We start from the raw sequence: 22406 nt of genomic DNA, 5'->3' as shown, positions 1-22406 counted from the left end.
AGATCCCATGGACAGAGGAGCCTGGTAGGCTACATACTGGAGTGGGGCACCATTTCCTACTCCAGGGGATCTTCCTGACCCAGGGATCAAACCAGCATCTCTTGTGTCTCCTGCACTGGTAGGTGGATTCTTTACCACTAGTGTCACCTGGAAAGCCCTACTTAAGTCAATAATAATGTTCTAAACATAAACACAGTTAAAAAAAAAAAGCCTACAAACATAAATATTGGTACATTTAAATGCGTAAAAATGTGAAACTTTTGCATATCAGGAACTCTAAAATTATATGTCCAACAAAACTAGAAAAACCACTGGTAATAATATGAAAAAGCTTAATAACATTAATAGGTAAATGCTACTACAAGTAAAAGGAAAAACAGACATCCTCACAGATATACTACAGAAAAATAAGCAAAGAACATGAATAGAACATTCACAGAGAAGAAACAATGGCTAAAGGACATTTCTTTTTAACGTTCAATCTCATCAGTAATCAGAAAATGAAATTAAATCAAGATCGTTATTTGCCAATAAAATTATCAAACTGTTGAAATGACACAGAATTCAAGTATATCACTGGTAAGACCCTGAACTGGCACAACCTCACTGTAAAATAATTAGTAATATGTATCAACAGCCTTAATAAATGTACTTATGTTCTTTGAGCTAGTAACTAATTTGAAGGAATCTATCCTCACAATATAGTTTTGAAATATAAGTAGAGTTTTATGCACAAAAATGTTAACTATGTCATTATTTATAATGGCAAAAGACTGTAAATAACCTAAATTGTTCAATAATAATGGATTAACTTGATAATTATAATTCTATATGATGAAATTATATTTACTGCAAATTCTTAATAGCAATGAAAAAGGATTTTGAAAACCAGAGAATAAAAAATATGCATATGGTATCATCTCTAACATGTTCAAATTATTTAATAGGGAAGACTGAAATAAACACACTAAAATATTAAGCAATTATTGTTAGAAACTATATGATTTAGTGCTTATATTTTCAGTATCTTTTAAAAACATCTATGTTGAGTGTATTTTTCAAATGAATTAAATGTTTTAAAAGTATATATTTCACGAAATAAAGGTGGACTTCTAAGAATACAGTATTAATCAATTTAGATCTGAAACAAGACCTAGAAATAAAATCAACCCTGAGGACCTAAAGAAGATTTAAATTTATACTCAAAAGAAGGCCACAATGTGTCTAAGTTGTTAAACGGCCACATTGAAAAGACCATTCATGCATAGATTTTCTCAGGCACCCAAGAACTTGGTTTTTCACAGCTGTGAAAGCTGTTATTCTACAAAAACCTCTTTGCACCTATCATTCTTGAATTTTTAAAACTTGTAAAGATTCCCAAGTTTTCCATTTTTACTATAGATATTCTTGACACAGATATATTTATTTATTTTATGTACAATCCTAATCAAACTTCTAACCCCTGTAATTTATCATCAGGGTAGGAAAATGATTTCTTGGGTCTAAAGACAGAGACTGTTGAAATTTTAAGTCTAAAATTCCTGTTACCTATAAGAAGAGATTAATTCCTAAAAGAAGAAAATTCTCTGCACCACTAATCATGCAATGCCAAACTTCCATGTCTTTCTGGTGGTTTCCCTCCAGATGAAAATGGTATTAGGCTTTCTGTTCACACCTTGACTCGAATGCAGTTAAGATCAGGAACTGCAGGCAACTCACACAATTAGCAGCCTGATCTGCCTTAAACTTGGGAGGCAGACTGGGATTTTTCATACTGTCCAAGCCAGTACGGAGAAAGCAATGGCACCCCACTCCAGTACTCTTGCCTGGAAAATCCCATGGACGGAGGAGCCTGGTGGGCTGCAGTCCATGGGGTCACTAAGAGTTGGGCATGACTGAGTGACTTCACTTTCACTTTTCACTTTCATACATTGGAGAAGGAAATGGCAACCCACTCCAGTGTTCTTGCCTGGAGAATCCCAGGGACGGGGGAGCCTGGTGGGCTGCCGTCTATGGGGTCGCACAGAGTCGGACACGACTGAAGCAACTTAGCAGCAGCAAGCCAGTACATATAGAATCCTCTTCACCAAAAATAGTTATAGCATCACTACTCAAATCAATAAACAAAAAAATTCATTTTGAAGCCAGTCTGTCAAGTGAATTAAAGAAAATTAAGCAGGTTTATTTGCTCACATCCATAATATGCTAATATGTCCCATGAATCACCAAGCGGAAGACATGGCAGACAGTATTTCCCACTGACTTGGTCTAACAGCCCACTCTCATGGCATGTGCAGAGCCAACAATTTCCTGGACCAAGCAGTCAAGTTTGGGAACTTCGAAGGGAAGAATGCACTTACACCATGCAGCCCACTGTTACTACAAACGCAGGGGGATAATGTCTTGGGGAAAAAAAGCAGAAGTTAGAAACAGCTGTATTGCATATTGCAATTCCATTTCCCATTTATACACATTTTCTGATTAACACCAACTGGAAATGGACTTCACTTTACAATCATCTTTTTACTACTATAACTACTATAATGAAGAATGAATGTTATAAACTAATATAGTTGTAAATAGAATGTTTCCTTTAATTTACTTCCTTGGTATATTAATGACAAGCCACAGTGAAGGAAGAGCTAGAAATGAGAAACTAAGAGGTCAAAACCATAAACACAGCTCATAAACCTTTCTTGTACTGACCCAAGGGAGGCCTAAACAAGACCTGTGCAAGACAGGAGTGTAAAAGTTCCTGGGACCTGCAGTGATTATAACAAAGTTGCAGCCACCCAGAAACCTCAGCTAATGAGGCAGGCTGGGAGCTCAGTCTCTGGTTGTCCTCTAATGGCAGAGACTGTTCACTGTTCCCCAATAATCATATTCCTTTCTATCTTTTGGTAAAATAATCATAGTCACTGATACATACATAATGTCTCCTTTGTGCCAGGCACTGTCCTGAATGATTCCTATGTATTAATGAACTTAATGGAATCCTCACGGTAACTCCATGCTTTGAGTTAACTGAAGCACAGTAGGTACTTCACTTTGGAGAAGGAAATGGTAATCCACTCCAGTATTCCTGCCTGATGAATTCCGTGAACAGAGGAGCTTGGGGGGCTACAGTCCATGGGGTCGCAAAGAGTCGGACATGACTGAGTGACTAGATTTCACTTTCAGATGCTTCACTTACCTCCATTTTATAAACAAGAAAATAGGCACAGAGAGGTGAAGCAACTTCCCCCAAGTCTCACAGCCGTTCAGTGGCAGAGCTGGCACTCTAACCAGTCCAACTGGGGGAAACCCTCTGTTTCCCCTGCAGGTAAGTGTGGTCATGTGACTGTCGGGGACACAGGACTAGGACCATAAATGATATAGGCAACTTCTGGCTCCTCTCCTTCAGGCTAAGAGCACTTCTCCTGACTTTCCTCTTCCCTGAGGTCTGGAATACGGATGGGAGACAGGACCCTTGTACTCTGTGAGACCAGCTCCCTGAGAGTAATAACATGAATGGAGATGGGTTTTCGAAGGACCCCATGGACTGTAGCAATGATGGATTGCTCCATGCTGGGCTTTTTCATGAGAGTGGAAACATCTACTACAATTCAGCTCTACTATTTTGGTGTATTTTGGGAGTAGCTTTATTAAGAGAAACTTAGCCACATTTTTGTTTTAGCTCAGAACATGCTTTGCTTTCTTTAAAAAAAAAAAAAAAAAACTTAGTAATGCATTTCTTAATAACCTGGTTCTCAGTTTTGGTCCAGATAATAACTACAACTTATTAAATGCTTACTTGACACTATTCTAAACACACATATTAACTCCTTAATTTTCTTAACAAACCTATATGGCAGTGGGTGGAGGGGGATGCTATTAATATCCTCAGCCAATAGATGATAAATTGAGGCACCATGAAGCAATCAGTTGACATTACAGAGCTGGAGTGAAAACCCAAACACTCTGACTGGGTCCCGGCAGAACAGGTATGTTCCAATGGCTGAGGCATTATCAAATTCATAGTTAGCAAGTTCAGTCCCCAGAGAAACACACACCACTACAACACAGTTGTTCTAAAGTGGATCTGGTTGAAGTCCAAAGGGAGCACCAAGAATGGAGCACCGGGGCCAGTCAGTGAAGTGAGTGAAAGTCACTCAGTCGTGTCTGACTCTTTTCGACCCCACGACCTGTAGCCTGCCAGGCCCCTCTGTCCATGGAATTCTCCAGGCCAGAACACTGCAGGGTTAGGGGTTAGGGTTAGGGCAGTGGGTAGCCGTTCCCCTCTCCAGGGGATCTTCCCGATCCAGGGATTGAACCCACGTCTCCCGCACTGCGGGTGGATTCTTTACCATCTGAGCCACCAGGGAGGTCCAAGAATACTGGAATGGGTAGCCTATCACTTTCTGATCCAGGAATTGAACTGGGGTCTCCCGCATTGCAGGCGGATTCTTTACCAGCTGAGCTACCAGGGAAGCCTGGGTCAGTCAAGTATGGGCTAAAGAGACACAGGGGTCGAGAGAGAGGTCACAGGGGAGAAACATAATATACTGTAATATTATACATACTATGCATACTTATAGCTGATTAATCGGATGAATTTTTACTTCCCATCTGTGCATCACTCCACAGATTTCTTCTCTAACACAACAATGTAAAACAATTATACTCCAATAAAAATTAATTTTAAAAAATTTAATTCAGAAAAATTAGTAAAAACAAAAAGAATGATTAAAAAAATTCGCCAGATGGATGGGAGAAGGGGGCAGGGGACAGGAAGAAGCAGAAGGGACTCTATATGCAACAGCTATGTGGCATTAAACCCTTAAAATTGCTCCTAGAGTGAACAACGATGCTTCAGAGTAACACAGGGTATCATGGGTGGATGCGGGCAGATGTCACTGCCAGACACTGGTCAGCAACACACCCTCAATTTATCCTCAATCTCATTTTCATTTTTTTCTAAGCTTTGGCTATAAATATGACAAAGGTGCGTGAAGGTCTTGTTTTCTTAAGTTCTTAACCTCCAAAAGACAAAATCATTTAATCTCCCTAAGACTTCAGTCTTATCTGTAAAGTTCCATCAGATTTCTCAGGATCTAGGGTTGAAGAATTGATGTTTTTGAACTGTGGTGTTGGAGAAGACTCTTGAGAGTCCCTTGGGCTGCAAGGAGATCAAACCAGTCCACCATAAAGGAAATCAGTTGTGAATATTCATTAGAAGGACTGATGCTGAAGCTGAAACTGCAATACGCTGGCCACCTGATGTGAAGAACTGATTCACTGGAAAAGACCCTGATGCTGGGAAAGATTGAAGGTGGGAGGAGGAAGGGGATGACAGAAGATGAGATGGTTGGATGGCATCACTGACTAGATGAACATGAGTTTGAGTAAGTTCAGGAGTTGGTGATGGACAGGGAAGCCTGGCGTGCTGCAGTCCAAGGGGTCACAAAACTGAGGGTTGAAGAAACCTTGGTCTAGCCTTCCCACTGCCACCAACAGCCAACTCTTCTGTGTCTGAGACAGACTGCCACCCAGCCGCCCACTACTGGCACACAGCCATGGGGCAGCCAGCTTGTGCTGGGGCCCATACGAGTCTTCTCTACGTTACATTACATTTGGTTTCTTTATCGAGTTCTCCATGTCAGGTCTTAAGCAACACAACTAAACCTGTCCCTTTTCTACCAGCTAGGCTTTCAAATATTTACAATTGTAGAAACAAAAGATTCTAAGGTATTTTTCAAGTATTATAAACAGTTCAAAATACATGTAAACAGATATTTAAACACTTACTTATGTAAAGTAAAGTATCTACTCCCAAAATTCATTAATAAATATTGCGCCACTAAGTACTATGTCAGATCTACAGGCTAACCTGAAAATTTTGTGACTACTCAAAAGTATTTACCAAAATGGTAAAAGAAAAAAAAAAAAAACTAAACGTAAGAGAAATAGATAATGGAATCAATAACAAGGTTATATTCGATCAATCAACACTCATGGCATTTATTAAAATACATCTTGATTCTTAAACTCTGTTCAAATGAGTTTCTTTACTTTGGCTACCTGTGGAGAAACGGTTTCCCTCAAGTTGGCATTCTGGCAGTCAACACTGAGTCTTAGTGTTAACCATCAGACATACTTGACAGTTACACAGTGCTTTTTGTTGCCAGGGACATAATCCCCATTATGATTCCTTCTCAAACTGTTTTGCTTTTGAGGAGATCAAAGCACTTTACCTTATTTATTCTTACACCTGCCTTGAGAAGGAAAGTACCAAGCATAACTATAGAGGTCTAAGTTATTAAAATTTCTTCTCAACAATATCGGTAATGTCTATGCCATGGATTTCTAGAAAAAGCCATCAATCTTGTCCACAATGTCGCTGGGGCCAGCACAGAAAGTTATAGGAAAGCAGGAGCTGTTAAGTCTCTCCCCAACCCCTCACCAAAAAAGGAAAAAAATGTATGCTCTGAACATAAAGGACATTGCTGCTGCTGCTGCTAAGTCACTTCAGTCGTGTCCGACTCTGCGCGACCCCATGGACTGCAGCCTACCAGGCTTCTCTGTCCATGGGATTCTCCAGGCAAGAACACTGGAGTGGGTTGCCATTTCCTTCTCCAATAAAGGACATTAAATCTCCCTTAAAAATTATAAAAGTAAAACACAAAATATCTGCATTATCCTCTGAAAGATGTGTGTGTGTGTTCAGTTGCCTCCAACTCTTTGCAACCCCATGGACTGTAGCCCACCAGGTTCCTCTGTCCATGAGATTCTCCAGGCAAGAATACTGGAGTGGGTTGCCATCCTGTCCTCCAGGGGATCTTCCCGACCCAGGGATTGAACCCGTGTCTCTTGTGCCTCCTGCACTGGCAGGCGGATTCTTTACCACTAGTGCCACTTGGGAAGCAACCCCCCCCACCCCCATCACCAAAAGATACCTGCTCTTAAACCAAGAACAAAAATAATAAAGCATCTAATATTTCAAATAGAGATCTGAACACCTTACCCACACATGCTGCAAAGGTATGAGAAGTGATAAAATATGGAAATGAATTAAGAATACAACTCCTGAAGATCAGGTAAAAATTAATTTAGTAGAATGACTTAAAAAGATCCTTCACAACTGTAATATAGTTTTCTAAAAACGTAAAAGGTGGGCTCCCACCTCCAAGGAAACTGGAACCATTGAAACCAAATACTTGGTGATGGGATAGATTCTCTTTCCATTTCCTTCCTTACAGCACTGTCCTCAAAGATGGCTCAAGCTCATGCAGGCAGGCGTTATTTTATAAAGTGTAATTCTACGTGGCATTACACTGGGCAAGTTGTAGAAATAAAAAGGGATAAAGAATGAACTGCTGCATCCACAATATATACCCAAAATAAAGCAGAACTGTGCATAAAGAGAAAGTTAAACAGGAAAAGGCACATTGTATACAAAGCCCTCACTTTTCAATACTTGGGGATATATATGGTTTAAAGCCTATCTAATAAGTTCACACATCTTGGCATCTAACTTCCCAACTCCTGTTTCAGTGCTATGAATTATTACAATTCTGGCTTATATGTTTTGTTTACTTTCACAGAAGGATCCGGATATACTAAGGCTAGAAAAGAAGGCTTAAGCCCTAGTATAAAGGATCTGGGTAAAACAGAAGTTTCCATTTTCTGAGCATGAGGGTGTTCATTACTGAAACAGTATGAAGAGGAGGCACTTCTCATGAAGTCCTTTCAACAGCGGGTGGGTTTGGATCTAAAGCTGCATGAAGATGCAGTGACCGAGCAGTTGCTGCTCCCACCACCTTTAGCCCAGACCCCTCGGGTCTCTCACCTGCACATCCTTACTGAGTGCACACTTGGTACCACGCGCTGCACTAGACGCCAAGGTCACAAATGTATAAGAAAAGCATTTCCACCAGGGGGTACACAGCCCAGAGAGGGACAGAGCAGCACAGGGTGACAGTACTCTGGGACAAGATCAAATAAACAGAGGGGTCTGTGAAAAGCCCTGCAAGGCAAGAGAACCAGAGGGCAGAGTATGGCATCTGGGAAGGTTTCAGGCAGCCTGGGCACCTACACTAACTCGCAGAAGGCTGAAGTTATGTGCTAAGAATGGACACGGGTGGGGAAGGACAGGGTCTCCCAGACACCAGAGTAGGACCTGCAGAGGCTGGAAGCCCCAGAGAGGGGCAGGAGGCTGTGAGCAGTGCACTCGGACTGGAGGTAGCCTAGGAGGGCAGGCTGCCCGTGTCAAGGTCTCTACCCCACGCAAAGTTTACACTTTATCCTGTAGTCAATCACACACATACACATGTTTTTACACAAATCCTAACAGGGTCACACAAATTGCTTTCCATTGATAACAGACCTCTCCAGTAGACCAGTGAAGGGTGAACTAGAATGGGGGAGAAGATGAAAAAGAATCAGGAGGCAACAGACATGGCAGGGATGGGAAAGAGGAGGCAGGTGGGATGTAAGGAAGAAAATGTTTTAAAACACCTTGATGTGAGACGTGAAAGAAGGATCTAGGCTGACTGCCAGGTACGGTCTGCATAGCCCACAGTATCAATTACACAGGGACTTCAGGAAAGGAGGCAGACTGAAGAGACAGCGATCTGGATGCTGGACTTCACATCATGACCAAAAGGTATGACATCATCTGTACTTCCCACCTGATGCTCGTAACACTTTAAACCTCAACCAGTCTATTCCTGGACCAGTTACAAACAGAATAATGAGTCTTGTACCAAATCTGACTCAGAGACAATGCCAGAGTGATGACGCTGTGGTCAACAAACCGCATGGGTAATGACATTAAGGATACTCCAGCGTTCCTTCTCAACACACACCCAAACCACACACTTAAAAATACTTGCTCATCCTCCTACAACATTCCTGGCTTTTCCCTTACTTCCTAAAAGCTGGGCCAGAGTAGTTTATTAAAGGATAAGACAGCTATGAGGAGACTGGAGATTACTGCTGGGGTATTTTTGCGGATTCTAGTGTCCGACAAATAGTTCACATAAAACCAGAGTTCATAAAGAGAAAAAGTAATTAACATCAAACAGAAAGTGGACACGGCATGGAAAGAGTGGGAGGGACGAATTGGGACAGTAGCACTGAGATATATACAATACCACGTGTAAAACAAATACTACTGGGAGGCTGCTGTATAGCACGGGGCACTTGGCTCGGTGCTCTGTGCTCTGTGACGACCTAGGAGGGTGGGGTGGGGGAGGGAGGGAGGCCTAAGAGGGAGACACCAATGCATACACGTAGCTGATTCGCTTTGCTGTACAGCAGAAACATATACAACACTGTAAAGCAATTATACTCCAATAAAAGAGAAAAAGAAAGCAACGCTGTCAGCATGCCATCCTGTGCAATTTGGTGCTGGTGTAGGAATTCAGGACATCAGGTGGCCACGACAGTGACTTTGATCTCTTCTCCTTCCCTCTGCCCAAGATACAATATGACATGTTGCCAATAAGACTATACACTCAGTGGGATGGTACAGTCTTTAGAAAAGTTTGGCAGTTTCTTAAAAAGTTAAACAGACACTTATCATGAGACCAGTAATTCTACAACCCCAAAAAAACTAAAACATATGTCCACACAAAGACTTGCCATCAGCAAATGACTACAACAGCATTATTCACAATGGCCGAAAACTGGAAACAGTCCAAGGGGTCTGTCCATCAAATGGTATGAAAAACACAATGTGGTACACATCCACATAATGTGATATCACGTGGTCATCAAAAGGAATGATGTCCTGATACATGCTACAACATGGATGAAGCTCAAAAACATTATGCTGAATGAAGTAAGCCAGACACAAAAGACAACATATGGTATGATCCAATGATATCACTAGAAAAGGCAAAATTATAGGGACAGAAAGCAGATCAGTGGTTGTTTAGAGCCAAGGGAAAGAACAGGAATTCACTACAGACTGGCATGAGGGAACATTATGGGCTAATGAAAGTGTTCCAAAACTGCACTGGGGTGATGAATGCATAAATGAATATATATATTACTGAACCACTGAAATACATGCTGAAACAGGCAAATGGAATGGTATATAAATTATTTATCAATAAAGCTGTAAAAAAGAAAAACAGACTGCTCATCAACAGAAAAAAAAATATGAAGACTCTAAGATGAATGTTATAACACAAGCAAAATTTATCTGTCAGCATGTAAACACCAGAATTTCACAATGAGACTATGTTAGAATGCTACCATCAACTCCAAAAGTTCTCCTTTGTAGTATGTATACTCCAACAACACTATTGAACTCCCCGTGTTACAAGGCCCCACGACCTTCTACATGCTGTTAGTTCTCCAACTCCTCCTCCTCATCCTTCAAGCTTCCCCTGCAAACACTACCATTTTCGCCTACCACCCCAATGAACCTTACATGTAACTCCAGCACAGCACTGGGTTCATGTGGGAACTCTGTTTGCACATCTCTCTCTATCCTGAACAAATGTTTCTCCAGGAGGGATTCGTGGATGTACTCTTGGTGCTCTGTAATATATCAAGAAGCATATTTTCTGTCTTCTTTTTCAGTGGCCCAGTTTGTTCTGCATTTAGAGTCAAGATGATGCAAACTATTCCCATTTTCATCATCTAGCTCTAACAAGAAACCAATGGAGGCAGACCTACTATGCCAATGAAGCATCGGGGTCAAGAGAAGGCCCAGTGAAATTACACTGCACCGAACAAGAACAAAGACTTCAGTCCCCGAAGGGAACTGATAGTGAGAAATAGAAGCATTAAAACTTCAACCCACAGGGATGGTATGGGGAGGGAGGGGGAAGGGGGGTTCAGGATGGGGATCACGTGTACACCTGTGGCAGATTCATGTTGATGTATGGCAAAACCAATACAATATTGTAAAGTAATTAGCCTTCAATTAAAATAAATAAATTTATATTTAAAAACCTTCAATCCTTATGAGTCAATGCAAAATTCTGTATCAAAAATGTTTAATACAAACATTTTTGCTTTTGATTTAGCAAAACAACTTCATCTGTCACATTAATTTCAGTTAATTTGGATTTACATGACTTGCAAATTGGCTTTGGTTTCTAGTGGTAAAAGAGATATAAGCATAATGTGTTCATTCCTAGTAACGTGGTTGTACATACCTAAGTAACATCATTACAAAAGTAACGTAAGTCAACACTGAGGATGCAAGATACATTTTTCCCTTTGAAATAGAACTATGTATTACTGAAGTTAGAAACAATGCACTAAAATATATATATGTTAATAGCAGAGTCCGCATCTCTTCCTCTCTGTAGCCCAAATGCACAGCATAGGAGAAATACTCATAAAATATGGTTCAATAAATGACAGTCTACATTATGCTACTACTCCTAAACCGCAAAAATGTGAATTGCTACTGTCTGGTAATGCCCTCAACTAATCTATTCTGAAGCTTTAAACCATGGAAGTGATTCTTTTCTCAAAGACAGAAAACTGACGGTGGTGGGAGTAGGGGTAGGAGCGGGAGGAGCAGGGAGGGGCAGGATGGACTTCCGCCTGTTAGTGAACTATCCCAATGTAGAGAACACGTGTAAAACACTTCCCTGGAAACCAGGATTTATTAACCTAACACCCATCTTTTAGTCTCTTTTTAATCCCCTTCCAAACTGCATCCTCTATTTCACTATTCTCTCTTGAACACCGGGAAAGGAGAAAGTTGGCAGAAAAGAAATATTAGGATATGGGTGGTCTTACTCATTTTGCTCATTCAACACGCAGTCACTGTGCAGGGCTCCAGACCCAGTCTTGGGGATACAGGGCAAAAATTAATAGGGGTTTAGTGAGAAGACAAACAATAAACAAGATTACAAACAGCAGGGGTAACTGGAGATTATGACAAACGTCATTCTATATTCACCATTGTGTCCATAAATTTTACACAGAAAACGGAGTGCTTAAAAACCAAGCTGCACTACTGTATCTGCTTCTCAGAGTTATGGGTTAGCAATTCTGTCACCATTTCGTTCACATGCAAAGTGTGATGGTTAGTATCATAAGCCAATGTGGTTAGACTACAGTTTCCACCTATTCAATAAAATACTAACCTAGGGGTTGCTGTGAAGGTGTCTTGTAAATGTAATTAAAGCCCATAACCAGCTGATTATGGTTATCCCAGATAATCTGCATGGGACTGATTCAATGAGGCTTTAACAGCAAAGCTAAGGCTTCCTTAGATATCCTGCTTGTGACATAAAGAACAGACTTTTGGACTCAGTGGGAGAAGGAGAGGGTGGGATGATTTGAGAAAATAGCATGAAACATACACATTATCATATGTAAAATAGATGACCAGTGTAAGTTCAATGCATGAGGCAGGGCATGCAAGCTGGTACTCTGTGACAACATAGACGGATAGGGTGGGGAGGGAATTGGGAGCGAGGTTCAGGATGGGAGGGACACATGGATACCTATGGCCGATTCATGTTGATGTATGGCAAAAACCACAATATTGCAAAGTAATTACCTTCCAATTAAAAATAATTAATTAAAAAAAATCCCACCTGTGGACACAGCTTCAGTTCACACCCAAGAGTCCCATTCTGCCCTTTCTGATGGCCTGCTCTGATTTCAGCCTTGCCGAACCAGCCCACACAATCACGTAAGACAATTCCTTGCAATAAATCTTTTAATATATCTTCTAATAGTTCTGTTTCTCTAGCTGAAACCTCAATGATACAATAGGATTGAACTAAAAACTAAATACACTATAGATCATGAGAATCGGGTTTCTCCTTGCCTAAGAAATAAGTTAGAAGTAAGAGAGAAGGCTAGAATGAAATGTGTGATGTTGGACTGGAATGAGAGGGACCAGTATAGACCAATGGCTCTTAATAAATATATTTTTACAGATACAAAGATACAGAAAGAATATAGATGTACATGGAAGCACAGGTTAGTGTGTATACACACACACACACACACACACATATATATATACGGGCTTCCCAAGTAGTGCTATTGGTAAAGAAACCATTTACCGATGCAGGAGACCCAAGTGCGATCCCTAGGTCAGGAAGATCCCCTGGAGAGGGGCATGGCAAACCACTCCAGTATTCTTGCCTGGAGAATCCCATGGACAGAGGAGCCTGGTGGGCTACAGTCCACAGGGTCGCATGGTCAGACATGTGACATAGCATGTACATAAACATGTATATGTGTGTGTGTGTGTGTTTTCCTAGCTCTGTCCACTGAGAGAGCAAAGAACCAATAATACCCTGGTAGCAATGAGCTCATTTAATACTAAGACCTTGGTTTTGAAATATCATTCTTCAATAAAAGGAACCAAGGCTCCTTGGAAAATGGTTGATTCCAGGGCTGGGGCAGGAAAAATACAAGATAAGCCCGAAACATCTTATGGTGCCAGAAAACAAAGAAGCATTGACAAAGGTTGGGGTATATGACAAAAGGACAAGGAGGAGCTCCCAGTGGAGATGAACAACTGGAGCAATAAAATGAACAGTAATACTTTTAGAGATAACCCATAAAATACAATATCCATAACTTCATCTTGATATGAATAATAAATACATAAAAGAAGAAGGGACAATTCTTCACAGAAGAATTCCGAATAATAAATGTAAGCAGAATGAAGAAAACACAAAACCACCACCAGGCAGACATCATAGTGCCAATTGCTACAGGCAAGACAGATGCGGGATGTTTACAGAAAACACGAAAATCAGTTTCAAAGTGTCTCCCCCACAAGATACTGATCCAAAGGAAAAACAGTATCAGTACAGAGGAAAAATTATGCAGCTATCACCTTAGCCAAATGCTCAAGGTAAGACATTTCACCTTCACATACTCCTGACAGGCTATCCTGAGTAGAGCATGTTGCTGCTGCTGCTAAGTCACTTCACTCATGTCCAACTCTGTGTGACCCCATAGACGGCAGCCCACCAGGCTCCCCCGTCCCTGGGATTCTCCAGGCAAGAACACTGGCATGTTACTTCTTGACAAAACTGCTTAGCCTCCATCTACTCATGAGGACACGTTAGACCAACCCACACTGAGAGACAATCTACAAACAGCTGACCGGTACTCATCAGAAGAGTGATGGTCATGAAACACTGATGAACTGTCACAGATTGGAGGGGACTAAGGAGATAGGACAGCGAATGGAATGTGAGATCCTGGACTGGGTCCCAGAATGGGAAACAGTCAGCAGGGGACCATCTCCGAAATGCACGTCCGTAATGCTGGTAGTTCAGGTTCTAGTACTGTACTGGTGTCAGTTTCCTGATCTTAATGTTGCTCCATGGTTACAAACGCTTATAAACATTAGAGGAAGTGGGGCAAAGAGTATTCGTGAACTCTGTGCTATTTTTGTGATTTTTATGTAAGATTAAAATTATTCAAAAGAAAAAAAGAAGTACAGGTTAAAAAAAGAGATCTAAATCCAGCCTAAATTTCTTTTTTTTAAGTTTTAAATATAGTACAGTAGTCTGGATCTTTTTAATTTAAAATAGAAAGACTATATACTCTTATTTTTTTTACTAAAAATACTAACCTTTAGTGCCTTAAAAAAAAAAAAAGTACGCCATTGTAATCTCATGTGCTTCACTTAAAATGAAAAGAAACTACTAATATGGGGGGTAAAAAAAACCAAACAGAATTTTGTAAAGGACAAATGTGTATATATAATTGTGTATATTCATTCATTCACTTATTGCATCTTAAACTTCTAAGCCCCCACAATATTCCAGGCACTTGCCAGCCCTAGGGATACTATGGTGACATGCCCTTGTGCTTTGCAGAGCTCACACTCCATTGTGAGAGACAGACCAAACCCAAATAAACAAACAAAATACAAAATAGGAAGTGGTCCATAAAGATGGTCTATAAAGGACACAAATGCTGTGACAGAGACTGAGGGGGGAGGAAAGGAGAACACAGGAGCATGAGCCAGACTGCCAGGGCCTTGGGAGCCACTGAGAAGTGTAGGCAGACCCAGAACAGGATCCGATTCTAGCTGGTTCTGCACGTGCTGAGTGAGTGTGCCGGGCAGAGAAGCAGGTGGGACCTGTGGGTGGCCAGGGGACACGGCAGCAGCTGTCTCCTCCCGTGCTGGGACCTGTGCGCACTTGATGTCCCCCTTCATATGTTTCTGTATTTTCTGTATCTTCAATGACAAACATGTGACAGCTTCCTTAAGAAAAGGCAATTATTTGTTAAAAAGAAAAAGAAATGAGAAGCTATGTCAATTTGTCACTGCTGGGACTGCAGATTGCTAGTAACCTTGAGATTTCCTCTAGTAACCCTTTCTTCCAAGAATAGCGTTCAGGGAAATGACAGGACAGGAAATGATTTCCTTTTTGCATTTCTTCCATTTTGGGAAGAAATGGCTCTAAATGAAACAGACTCCAAGAGTTAGTGGGAAAGCTCTCACTTCTAAGCACAAAGTCCCTAATTCTGACACTCGGCTGTGAGCACTGGAGGACAGTCATTGGTCAGCGGAGCAGATTCCAAGTGTGAGCCCCACAGGGTCTCAGCTCAGTGGGGACACAAAGACCCATCAGAGGTTATCACATTCAAGATGTGGCATGTCCCAATTTTATACCACAGATTTTTAAATGGATAATATATTTATTGTTTATTTACTTCAAGAAAACTTGAGTTTAAGAGGATGAGCAACAATGTAAAAGGCTGAACACTGTCAGTATGTGAAATTCTGCTCATGGGCTCACAGCTACGTTTTATTTCAAAGGTCACTAAAGAGGGATGGGCAGGTCCAAGTCGCAGTAAATTAGAGATCACTGTTCATGAAAGAACTCTCTAGAACTGGAAAAGATCAGAACACGCTGATACTGCACTGAATGGCTGCAAACAATACATTGCTCATTTGTTTAAGCCTGTGCCTTTGTACAATGCTACAAGGCACTTTCCTTGTAATAAAATACCTCAAATCCATAAATATGGCCCATGAAACAAATCACCTCCTAAGAGCTGGGAGACAAATTCCACCTCAGAAAAATCTTGGCAGACAAAAGAGGGATAGGTGTGTATTTGCCAGCCCGTCCTCCACAGAAGCTCCCGATGCAAGGGTCCTGAAGATTCATGCGAGATTCTGGTCTAACAACATCTATGCTACATTTAATTTTCCAGATCTAGACACACAGGAGACATAACAACACCTGAAGAGTTTTAAACATTTTAGTTTTTTAATCATATCACTTTGTCTTAAATTGACTAAAACAAGTTACACTTTTATACAAACAATGGATGGTAACTAAACTCTTGGAAGGAAAGTTATGACCAACCTCGATAGCATATTCAAAAGCAGAGACATTACTTTGCTAACAAAGGTCCGTCTAGTCAAGGCTATGGTTTTTCCTTTGGTCATGTATGGATGTGAGAGTTGGACTGTGAAGAAAGCTGAGTGCCGAAGAATTGATGCTTTTGAACTGTGGTGTTGGAGAAGACTCCTGAGAGTCCCCTGGACTGCAAGGAGACCCAACCAGTCCATTCTGAAGGAGATCAATCCTGGGTGTTCTTTGGAAGGAATAATGCTGAAGCTGAAACTCCAGTACTTTGGCCACCTCATGCAAAGAATTGACTCTTTGGAAAAGACTCTGATGCTGGGAGGGATTGGGGGCAGGAGAAGGGGACGACAGAGGATGAGATGGCTGGATGGCATCACCGACTCGATGGACATGAGTCTGAGTGAACTCCGGGAGTTGGTGATGGACAGGGAGGCCTGGCGTGCTGCAATTCATGGGGTCACAAAGAGTCGGACACGACTGAGTGACTGAACTGAACTGAAACTCACTGTAGTAATCATTTTGCAAGGAATACAAGTCAAGGGACTATGCTATACACCTTAAACATACCCAGTGCTGTATACCAACTCTATCTCAAAACTAAAAGAAAACAAAATAAGCAAAAAACAAATTATACTTTTATCTCATCCATGGGAACCCCAGGTTTACAAGGAAGCAATTCAGAACTAGGCACCAGCCATCACAGCCTAACGGTCCAAGCTTTGCCGCCAGCCTCTTGGGTTCTGACCAACCAGACAAGACTACTGTTCTTTTATTACTGAATGAACACTCTCTTTGGGTGACAGGACAACTAGACAAACTTACAAGAGTAATGAGGATAGAAATAAACACTCAGCTGCTATGTCAACTTCCACAAGCTCTGGTCAGCAATCTTCCAAGCTCCCTGCATCTGCGCATTCTTCAGGCCTTCCTCCTTCACCCACGGAAAAACCAGCCTCTCCTGAAAAGTCAGGCCCTAATTCGTCCACTTGGAGAAGGAAATGGCAACCCACTCCAGTGTTCTTGCCCGGAAAATCCCAGGGATGGCGGAGCCTGGCGGGCTGCCGTCTATGGGGTCACACAGAGTCGGACATGACTGAAGCGACTTAGCAGCAGCAGCAGCAGCAACTCATCCACAGACCCTATCGGCTTTAGCTCGTGCATATCATCAATTTTTCCCTGTCTTACAGTTGAACCAAAATTTCAAACTGAAAACACTGAGTCCTCAGCATAAAGTTAAAAACTAAAAATAATTTCAAGCCTTCAACATTCTCTTTTCCTGCTCATTCCATGGGGAGGGCTTGACAAAGACCCTCCTAAAGAGGGTTGGCTTCTCCTTTGTCCTTGGCATCCGGGAGTGTGAAGTGGGCCTTAGGAAGCATCACTACTAACAAAGCTAGTAAAGGTGATGGAATTCCAGATGAGCTATTTCAAATCCTAAAAGATGATGCCATTAAAGTGCTGCACTCAATATGCCAGTAAATATGGAAAACTCAGTGGCATCGGGACTGGAAAAGGTCAGTTTTCATTTCAATATCAAAGAAGGGCAAAGCCAAAGAGTGTTCAAACTACCACACAATTGTGTGCTCATTTCACATGCCAGCAAGGTAATGCTCAAAACCCTTCAAGCTAGGCTTTTTGAAGTACGTGAACCAAGAACTTCAGATGTACAAGCTAGATTTAGAAAAGGCAAAGGAACCAGAGATCAAATTCCCAACATTCGTTGGAACATAGAAAAAGCAATAGAGTTCCAGGAAAAAAACATTTACTTCTGCTTCATTGACTAAGCTAAAAGTCTTTTACTGTGTGGATCACAACAAATTGTGGAAAATTCTTAAAGAGAGGGAAATACCAGATCACCTGGCCTGCCTCCTGAGAAATTGTATGCAGGTCAAGAAGCTATAGTCAGAACCGGACATAGAACAACAGACTGGTTCCAAATGGGTAAGGAGTACATCAAGGCTGTATATTGTCACCCTACTTATTTAAATTATATGCAGAGTACATCATGCGAAATGCTGGGCTGAATGAATTCCAAGCTGGAATCAAGATTGCTGGGAGAAATATCAACAACCTCAGATATGCAGATGACACCACCCTTACGGCAGAAAGCAAAGAGGAACTAAAGAGCCTCTTGATCAAAGTGAAAGAGGAGAGTGAAAAAGCTGGCTTAAAACTCAACATTCAAAAAACTAAGATCAGGGCATCCAGTCCCATCACTTCATGGCAAACAGATGGGGAAAAAAATGAAAACAATGACAGACTTTATTTTCTTGGAATCCAAAATCACTGCAGACAGTGACTGCAGCCATGAAATTAAAAGACATTTGCTTCTTGGGAAAAAAGTTATGACCAACCTAGACAGCATATTAAAAAGCAGAGACATCAGTTTGCTGACAAAGGTCTGTATAGCCAAAGCTATACTGGTTTTTCCAGTAGTCATGTACAGATGTGAGAGTTGGACTATGAAGGCTGTGCACTGAAGAATTGATGCTTTTGAACTGTTGTGTCGGAGAAGACGCTTGAGAGTCCCTTGGACTGCAAGGAGATCAAACCAGTCAATGCTAAAGGAAATCAACCCTGAATATTCATTGGAAGGACTAATGCTAAAGCTCCAATACTTTGGCCACCTGATGCAAAGAGCAAACTTATTGGAAAAGACCCTGATGCTGGGAAAGATTGCAGACAGGAGGAGAAGGGGGAGACAGAGGATGAGATGGTTGGATGACATCACTGACTCAATGGAGTCAGTTTGAGCAGACTCTGGAAGATGGTGAAGGACAGGGAAGCCTGGTGTCCTGCAGTTCAAGGGGTCACACAGAGTCAGACACGATTTAGCGACTGGACAACAACAAAGAAGGTTGGGATCTCACTGAGGGCTCTGTGGCCTCTGCACACAACCCTTTAAGGCAGCTGCCTTTACCCAGAAACTTTCAAAAGTAGTTACTTCCCAAAGAAAGAGTCATTTTTAAAGGTTTGCTTAAAATTAATGTCCTTTCCTTTTTAGCCTTCACCGTAAAAGCAAAATACAAATTAAGGATCCAGTACTGTTGTATTGACTCTGGCTTTTGCTACTTTTAAAAAGTTCGAGTAGTTTGCACCTAACAAGAATATATTCAAATGATTCATTTTAAGCAACCACTAGTACCACGGGGTCGCAAAGAGTCGGACACGACTGACGACTGAGCGACTTCACTTTCACTTTCATGCATTGGAGGAGGACATGGCAACCCGCTCCAGTGTTCTTGCCTGGAGAATCCCAGGGACGGGGGAGCCTAGTGGGCTGCCATCTATGGGGTCGCACAGAGTCGGACACGACTGAAGTGACTTAGCAGCAGCAGCAGTACCATTTTAAATCATTTAAAACAGGTACCCAGGATTGGAAAGAGTTTGTTTGTTTGTTTTTATTTGGGGGGAAGAGGTTGTTATTACCTAGTCTTTACAAATCCTGAAGATATTAATGGGAAAGATGCATCAGTTCTGTAAAATTACAAACTTTTCAAATGTAAGTACAATCAACTTAGATCTGTAGGTGGAAGAGACACCTGCTCTGAACGACACGCTTGAAGCACGACTCAGTCATAACCAACAGGGCTGCATCTTTGTTTCACAGATGTGCACTAAGATTTCAACAAGGAAGAAATGAGAGAAGGGGTGAGGAAGAAAAGATTCTTTTTCAGGCAATTACTCATTTCTGATGAAAGCAAATTTAAGCAGCAGTGACATGCCTCACCAATAACAAGCTTCAAATACTAAAATCCCACCTCTCCTTTTTAATAGGGAAGCTGGTGGGCACCACTCTCTCCAAAGACAGGAGCTTGATTTACCAACTAGAAAGCTGACTAACCAAATGGGAGGAGTGTGTGATGTGATTATTGTCAGGGCTTCTCCTGGCCCCAGCTTTTCTGTTTTTCATCTGTGCTAGGGGAGTCTCCCTGGTTACCAGAATTATATTTTTAGAAACTTAACTTTAAAAAAAAAAAAAACTTGCAACATGGAAGAACCAGGACAACAAGGCAAGCAGAAACCCAAAAACAGGCATAAGTGAAAAAGGCCCTTGGGCACTTGACTCAGAAGTCAATCTAAGATTTAAAACACAGACCAAAATACAAAGGAACCCAAAGGAAAGGAAAGGAAACAACGGGAAGAGGAGGAACAGAGCAGGAAAAAGGAATCGGTTCAACAAACGATAAAACAGCAATAAACCAAAAACTCGAGTTTACTCTGCTTAAACTCTGCTTAGTAAATAAGCAACTGCATACACAAAACACAGACTACTAGTTTTCATTACAGTTTCATAACCAGTCTAAGACAATTAAATCTTGAAACCACCAAATACAGAGAAAACCCAGTATTTTTCAATCCCACTCTGTTCAACCTCACCAGCCCTGCCTCGCTCTCTGCCCCTCCCCCGGCCAGCACCACAGCAAGGCCAAGGATTGGGTCGGTTATGCCCTATGATGCAGGGTATCTGAGAAGCCAGGCCTACAGTTAGGTAATTAAGGATTCCGTGGCTTATCCAGTGAGTCCACCTCCACCCAGCTGTCCCTGCAACTGTATTGCCTACATCCTGAAAATCCCTTCAGCTCCCTTCGGCCGGACCAGCTTGAATCCCTTGTAACCCCCATCCTTTCCCACAGCCTCCCTACATGTTTATCAATTTTGTCAGCAGGAAAGAAGAGAAAGCCAGGCTGGGAAAAGGCACCTGAGAAAACAAACACACCAACAACACAGGAGAAATAACTGTTTCAACATGAACTGAGTATTTCCATAATCATGCTATTGAGACTTCAAACAAGTTGTGTGCATGTACAATAGACATTACTAGATTGACAAGATATTGAAAACAATTTGCTCACCGTATCTTTTCGTTATGCCACAAATCAAGTACAGTTGGGAATAAAATGAATACTGTTTTAACTTGATGGATCAAATCTTTACAACTTTAATACTTCATCATTGTTCACACATCTCTGACAATAAGACTCCACTTTTTCTTAAATGTGCCAAATAGATCATTTTATGAAGTTTCCAAAGTCAGAACTTTACAAATTCAAATTTGTAAATACCCTATTACACAGTATTTCTGTAAAATAGTTGCCGTTTCCGTCTTTTTCTGTAGACAAATAATAATTCATGAATATTTTTCAATCTTTGAAAGGCAAAACAAACAAACAAACAAAAAAAAAACCCCTCAGAACCACCTGTATTTTGATTTAAAAGTTCTAGGGAATTTCAAAGAGAAGATAAGTTCAAACTCTGAAAGATGCTTTGCTAATTCCACGGTAGAACTAAAACTCTGAACAGAAGATGCTTTGTGTAAAATACAGTTTGGGGTTTCAGCAGTTTTTGCTAACTACATGTACAATTTTCAAAGAATGCTCCCGAACTTACTTTTACCTACTCATGAAAATGACTACTCTAAACAAAAACAGCCAGTTCATGGAGAAAGCAGTTTTCTGAGCATTGTGATGCTCTGATGAGCACAAAACACACACAGGCTGCTGGGTGACAGTGGCAGGCGGTATCCATTGGAAGCCTTGAGAGCATAGAGCAGAGCTCAGGGAGCACCCTCCCCCAGCGGACACTGCCCAAAGGAAGTAAACATCCTGGGGCCCCCCAGAATCCAGAGAGGTAAGGAAGTGATGGTCAGAGAGGAACTGCAGCCCAGAGCAGATCAGCTGGCCCTCACTTCAAATTGAAATGTCTGCAATCGAGTAACATTGCTACAAGAATAATCCAATCATCCCCCTAACAGGTTTCTGAACTCTTCTACAAAGATGAATCTGTTTACTTCCCTAAATAAAGCATCTTGGCAACTTAAACTTGGAACAGTTTAAGATCTTAAACCCAAACCACCAGCCTCAAATCCGATCACACAGATAACCGAGATTTTTAAACAACTGATGGTAAAGTTAAAGATCACACAGGAAGGTTAGTAGCGGTTTTTCACACACAAACAATCCTGTTAAATACTTCGAGAAGGTAAACAAGCACAAAACCATGTTTTCTACACATGTACATCATCTTCAGCAGAAGAATCAATCCTAACACGCTCAGATCACAATATTCTGGAGGTGACAAGGAGACTGG

The 22406-nt window shown here is 41.3% G+C and overlaps 1 protein-coding gene across 2 annotated transcripts in view; it reads right to left on the bottom strand.

Annotated features, from left to right (window-relative positions):
• PELI2 (pellino E3 ubiquitin protein ligase family member 2) overlaps nucleotides 1–22406 on the bottom strand; it is a 200064-nt gene that overhangs the window by 155932 nt on the left and 21726 nt on the right. The gene's annotated exons all lie outside the window — the stretch shown is intronic.

Source organism: Bos taurus, chromosome 10 (assembly GCF_002263795.3).
Source record: "Bos taurus isolate L1 Dominette 01449 registration number 42190680 breed Hereford chromosome 10, ARS-UCD2.0, whole genome shotgun sequence".
Lineage (NCBI taxonomy): Eukaryota > Metazoa > Chordata > Mammalia > Artiodactyla > Bovidae > Bos > Bos taurus.
This window is presented reverse-complemented; position numbering and strand designations above follow the sequence as displayed.